Below are 6,178 nucleotides of genomic sequence, written 5' to 3'. Positions count from 1 at the left end.
GGGTGGTCATTCTTCATGAAACAATTCATGAGCTACATAGTAAGAAAATGGATGGGGTATTGTTTAAGATTGATTTTGAAAAGGCCTACGATAAAGTGAAATGGCCCTTTTTGCAACATACATTGAGAATGAAAGGCTTTGCTCCAGAATGGTGTAGATTAGTTCAACAATTTGTTCAAGGGGGGAGTGTCGGAGTAAAGGTAAATGATGACATTGGTCATTACTTTCAGACAAAAAAGGGTTTCAGGCAAGGAGACCTGTTGTCCCCAATGCTCTTTAATATTGTAGTTGACATGCTTTCCATCATAATCGAACGAGCAAAAGAGGATGGTCAAGTCGGAGGGCTTATTCCTCATCTTGTTGAGGGTGGTATTTCTATACTATAATATACCGATGATATGATCCTTTTTTTTGGAGGATGACCTCCTGAAAGCTGTTAATATGAAAATAATCTTATGGGTTTTTGAAGAACTCTCGGGACTTAAGATTAACTTCCACAAAAGTGAGATTTTTTGTTTTGGTAAGGCAAATGATGAGGTAGATCAGTACAAGCAGATCTTTGGATGTGACGCTGGCTCCCTCCCCTTTAGGTACTTGGGTATTCTTATCCACTACATAAAACTCAGGAATTCTGATTGTATCCAGTGGAGACCCGGTTTGAAAGCAAATTGGGATGCTGGAAAGGAAAATTACTATCCTATGGGATAGACTTTTCCTTATCAACTCAGTTTTAACAAGTTTACCAATGTTTATGTTATCCTTTCTAGAGATACCTGTTGGGGTAAGAAAAAGATTGGACTTTTATAGATCGAGGTTTTTTTTGGCAGTCTTATGAAAATAAAAGAAAATATAGGCTTGCAAAATGGAATATCGTCTGCTGACCCAAAGATCAAGGGGCTTAGGCATTGAGGTTTTCAAACTCAAAAATAAATGTTTATTGAGTAAATGGCTCTTTAAACTTCTTAATGAGGACGGGGTGTGGCAAGAACTGCTACATAATAAATACTTAAGAAAAAATACATTATTTGAGGTGCAAGCTAAGCCTACCGATTCTCCCTTATGTAAGGGTTTGATGGGGGTTAAGGACGAGTTCTTCACTAGAGTTATTTTTAAGTTGGTAATGGAGTAAATACTCGATTCTGGGAAAATATTTGGTTAGGAAAAACACCGTTAGCTCAACAATATCCATCTTTGTATAACATTGTGCGTCACAAAAATGAAATGGTAGCTCATATGTTAGCTCAAACACCTTTGAATATTAGTTTCAGACGGGTGTTGTTGGGAAACAAATGGATTTTATGGTTACAAGCCAAAAAATAATGATGGTACATCTAAATGAAGAGACTGGTCATTTTGTTTGGAGTCTAACAACCAATGGTTTGTTTACGATGAAGTCTATGTACGAGGATCTTATGAATGACCATACCCCTTTTCTTGAGAAAATACCTCTAGAAAGTTAAAATTCCACTTAAAATAAAAATCCTCATGTGTTTTCTGAGTAACAAGGTTTTTCTTACTAAAGATAATTTAGCTAAATGTCACTGGAATGGGTGTCGAAATATGTTTTCTTTGGAGATCAGGAGACTATTAAACAACTTTTTATTAAGTGTCCTTTCGCTAAACTTCTTTGGCGCACCTATAATCGTCCACCTCCAACCAATATTACGAATATGTTTGGTAATTGGTTGAATGGAGTAGATAGACAGTCTAAGGCATTCATTTGAATTCGGGTTTCTGCCTTATGTTGGTCTATATGGAGGGTGTGAAATGATATTATCTTTACAAAAAACAATCTTTTTAACTTTTTGTAGGTTATCCATATGGTGTCACATTGGGTTCAGTTTTGGGCCATAATGTCACCGGAGGAGCAACGGGATGCCATGACTTATGGATGCACGGTCACTCAGGATATCTTGTGCCAAGCTGGTTGGCGACATATTAGGCGACTACATTGATGAGTAGTGATACTATGTTATGCTTTTTTCGCTGGTTAATTATTGTATCAATTTTGGGCGATGCTTGATTTGTAATGACTACTGAATTCGAGATTTCTTAATAAAAGGTCGTGTGCATCATTATGATGCAGAAGTCGGGGTTTAACTCCCCATTTCGAAAAAGGTAAATATAGATGATACTCCACTTGGAAACTATTTTGACATGTGCATATGTAGTTGTCTCGTAATTCTTGCTATAACAATGTCTACTCTTAGTATCTTTTATTGTTGCTACTGTATGTATTCATCTGGTACACCTGCAATCATTTAGGTTTTAGCATATTATCAAGTCATAGCCTCACTCTCCCTTGGGTAGGCATAACAAAGGTAAGATGTGCACACAGCCACTTGACAAGTTTGGACAACAAGCATTGAGTTTGGAGTCATGAGCATATGAAAATTGATGTACCTTCTTTGTGACCAGATGTTGGATTTTTAGGTTCGTCAGCTATGTTGGAACGTAGGCTTCTCTTGCGGTGTTTGATCATCGAAGAATTGGCTCGAGATTTATTTCTGCACTCAAGAGTTTAGGGATCGTGGTTCGGACTTCGAATAATGTGTGGACTCGTGGTGCAGATGATGTTGTTGCTTTCCGTTACCATGTCTCTATACACCAGCCGGGAGAAAGAAGTAAGTAAATCAGCCAAAACTCTTGTCAAGCACAAATTTATTGGTTGCATGTGTGCTCTTGTCAAGCAGAAACCTTTTAGTTAGTGAATTAAAAAGCAGGGGTGGCCGCCGAGTTTCTCGGCCCCCCAAACTTGTTTTTAGGCAAGGTCGCGAGTTTGGGTTCCGATTTGGGCCTCTATTGGCCTGAACCTGTATTGTTGCCGAAATTTTTCGATTTTGGCCCGTATTTCAGTCTCTGTTAGAGTTGTAATTCAAGAAACAAGCATATTCAATAAGCAAAAGGAGAGAGAGGGATTCGAACCCTCGATAGTTCCTAGAACTATACCGGTTTTCAAGACCGGAGCTATCAACCACTCAGCCATCTCTCCACAGCCTAATCCCTATTTTACTCGTACAAGTAGAACATAGCCATATAAAAAGATCTACTAACCCCTAGAAAGATCTCAGATGCAAGTCCCCTTCTTCTACTTTATTTATTCATTTAGTTCTTCAATAAACTCAAAGTTCTTTCTTTTTCTTTAAAGAATTCTGCCTTCCTTAAAATATCATAAACAGTTCTTGTCGGTTGAGCACCCTTTTCAAGGAAATAGAGAATAGCTGGAACATTTAAACAAGTTTGATTCTTTATCGGATCATAAAAACCTACTTTTCGAAGATCTCTTCCTTCTCTTCGAAATCGGACATCAATTGCAATGATTCGATAGACAGCTTATTGGGATAGAGGTAGATAAATAACGCCCCCTAGAAACGTATAGGAGGTTTTCTCCTCATACGGCTCGAGAAAATGATTTGTTAGAGTTGCTCTAAGGGAGGAAAAACCTCTAATCCATCTAAGTACACCTACACCTAGTGTGATAGCGGGAGCCACCCAAGTAGCCACTAGTAGAAAACAAGCCTTTCGTCAGGTCCCTTTTGTCCCGGTCGTGTTCCGGGCCGGGACTAGAGGCCTGGCCACGTCGCCCTGAAAACTCCCAAGCGCACGACACCCATTGGAAAACGCTCTACTCGCCCCCCGCACCCAGACGAACGAGGAGGCATTACCCAGCTCTCTGCCCCCACCTTCCCCTCTCCGTCTTCCCACACCTCGCTGCCCCTAGAGGCGCTGACGGGTAAAGCTTGCGGAGCCGGTGAAGGGGGCGATAGAGATCTGGACCCTCGGCTCCCCGCATGGTGATAGGTAGAGGACCTCCACGCCGGGCTCGCCGCTACCGGTGAGGACGTTTGTTGGGCTCCTCCTGCTCCGATCTGCTCCTTTGGAGTGGCCTAGGTCCAGGGTGGTGCCTTTCAGTGCTCTCCCTGGTGGGGGTTCTGGGAACCACGGCGGTGGCTATTGGAGGTGGCGGCGAGCTCGGCTTGGTAGCGGGCAGCTTTCGCCGGTGCTGAACATTTTGCTCGGTCGCAGAGGCAACGACTTGAATGGTGGGAATGTATGGGCAGCCTCAGCGTTAGATTTGGATGTTGGCGACCCGGTGAACGGATCGTAGCGAACAAGAGGGGGGGGGGGGTGAATGGCGCTACGGCAAATTTTAATCTTTTTCAAGTTTTATGCAACGGAAGGTAAAGGTGTGACTTTTAGCAATGGGGGTGATCCTACAATGAAGCTAGAACATGTGCAACAAGTAAAGGAATCAACAAGATAACAAAAGTGAGGAGCGGGACAACCGGGGGCGCGAGGCGAGTCGAGGTTTGTTTCCCGCAGCTCCCTCCACTAAAGGAGGTACGTCTGCGTTGAGGAGGTGCTAGTCTCACACAAGAGACTAGGCGGCCACACCACGAAGGAAGGCCTCACCCTCTTCCTCGAGAGAGCTCCACGGAGGTGCTCTCCCTCTTCCACTAAGGCACCGGTCGAGGCGGTGATTCCTTCACAAGGTTGGGGCGAGCTCCACACACACAAGGATGCTCCCAACACCCTATGGAGCTAGTACATCACCAAGCTAGACTCCATAGCTGCACATCTCCAATGCTCCAACATAGGAACCCATCACCAATGCTCCACCATAGGAACTCTTCCAATGCTCCACCAAGAAACTCTCCAAGGCTCCACCAAGAAACTCTCCAAGGCTCCACCAAAGGAACTCCCCAATGATCCACCAAAGGAACTCTTCTCCAAGATCCACCAAAGGAACCCTACCACCAAGATCCACTAAGGAATAGCTAGTATTTGTGAAATCTCTCTTGGTAGAACTATAGATCGGGGTCTCCTCCACCTATCCTCAAAATTAGGGCAACAATGGAGGAGAGAGAAGGGGAAGAGATAAAATCGGGTGGGGAAGAAGGGGCCCTTAAATAGGCTCCTCCAAATCCAACCGTTACACCCAGTTTTGGCCTAAGCGGTACTACCGCTTTGCGGCAAGCGGTACTACCGCCCTGAGTTCGAAATCACCCCAGATCTGGTCAAAGGACCCAGAGCGGTACTACCGCCCGCGGTACCGCTCGTGGTACCGCAATAGGGTCCAGAGCTTACTGGATCCAGAGCGGTACCAGGGCGGTACCGGAGCGGTACGACCGTAACTCGTTACAGTACCTCAAGCGGTACCTTGAGCGGTACTACCGCTCGTGAGCGGTACTACCGCCCCAGATCACTACAAGGAAAAGGCCTACCGCCGGCGAACCTAAAATGCCCATTGCCGGCGCACCACGAGCCCGCCGGTGCGAACGCGCCGGTGATAAATGGCCACTGCCGGCGCACCAGGCAGTGCGCCGGCGATAGATGGATACTGCCGGCGCGCCTTCGACGCTTCGCCGGCAAAGGACCATTTTCACCGGCACACCATCAGCTGCGCCGGCAGTAGTGCTTCCAGCACTGGCGCATGCCACGTGCGCCGGCAGTAGGTCATTTAGGTGCGCCGGCAATAAATTCGAAAATTCTTTTTTCAGCTTTTTTCCAAGCATATTACAATACATATTTGACAGCAAGTATATATTTACAACGCAGTTCATATTTATACAGTATTACATGCAATATGAGAAGCACATAGAGAGCCAAGTTTCATTTCGGTATCAGTACACAAATACGCAAGTCTCGTTTCGGAATGTTGATTCATATAACACATGTGCATATGCAACACCGAATGATGAAGTTTCACAAAGTTAGAAGTCTTGGTACATAGTAGTCACAAGTATCGTCATACACCTCACAATGTAGGTCCTAACCTAAACTACAATCACATAGAACATGACCAACATGGTCATGATGACCATCATCACGAAGGCCATGGCCTTCATCCGGTTCCTCCTCATGTCCCTCATCTCTCCCGCTAGATAACAGGCGTATCTTCCTTCCCCCTCCACCCTAGTGGGGTATCCCTTGTAGCTGTTGCCGCTGAAACGGTGCACCTGTCTCCGACAGTCCTCCCGACCGTCGTAGACTCCAGGAACCCTCCCCTTGTACACGACATATGTCGTCGGCATCTCCATTCACAAGATAAGTAAAACGTTAGTACCAATGCAATGAACAAGTGCCAACTCAAATAAGAGACAAGTAGTATGAACTAAATAGCATGTGCCTCATACTTTGTTGGTCGAAATAAATAATAACATACAGGGATGGGGTC

At 44.7% G+C, this 6,178-nt stretch overlaps 1 non-coding gene across 1 annotated transcript; it reads right to left on the bottom strand.

Moving 5' to 3' along the window:
* Positions 1-2,904: 2,904 nt before the first annotated feature.
* TRNAS-UGA lies at positions 2,905-2,992 on the bottom strand. Its single transcript has one exon. It is a non-coding gene; the product is annotated as a tRNA-Ser (tRNA).
* Positions 2,993-6,178: the final 3,186 nt, after the last annotated feature.

Source organism: Lolium rigidum, chromosome 6 (genome assembly GCF_022539505.1).
Source record: "Lolium rigidum isolate FL_2022 chromosome 6, APGP_CSIRO_Lrig_0.1, whole genome shotgun sequence".
NCBI lineage: Eukaryota > Viridiplantae > Streptophyta > Magnoliopsida > Poales > Poaceae > Lolium > Lolium rigidum.
The sequence above is the reverse complement of the archived record's forward strand: the minus strand, read 5'-3'. Positions and strand labels throughout refer to the sequence as shown.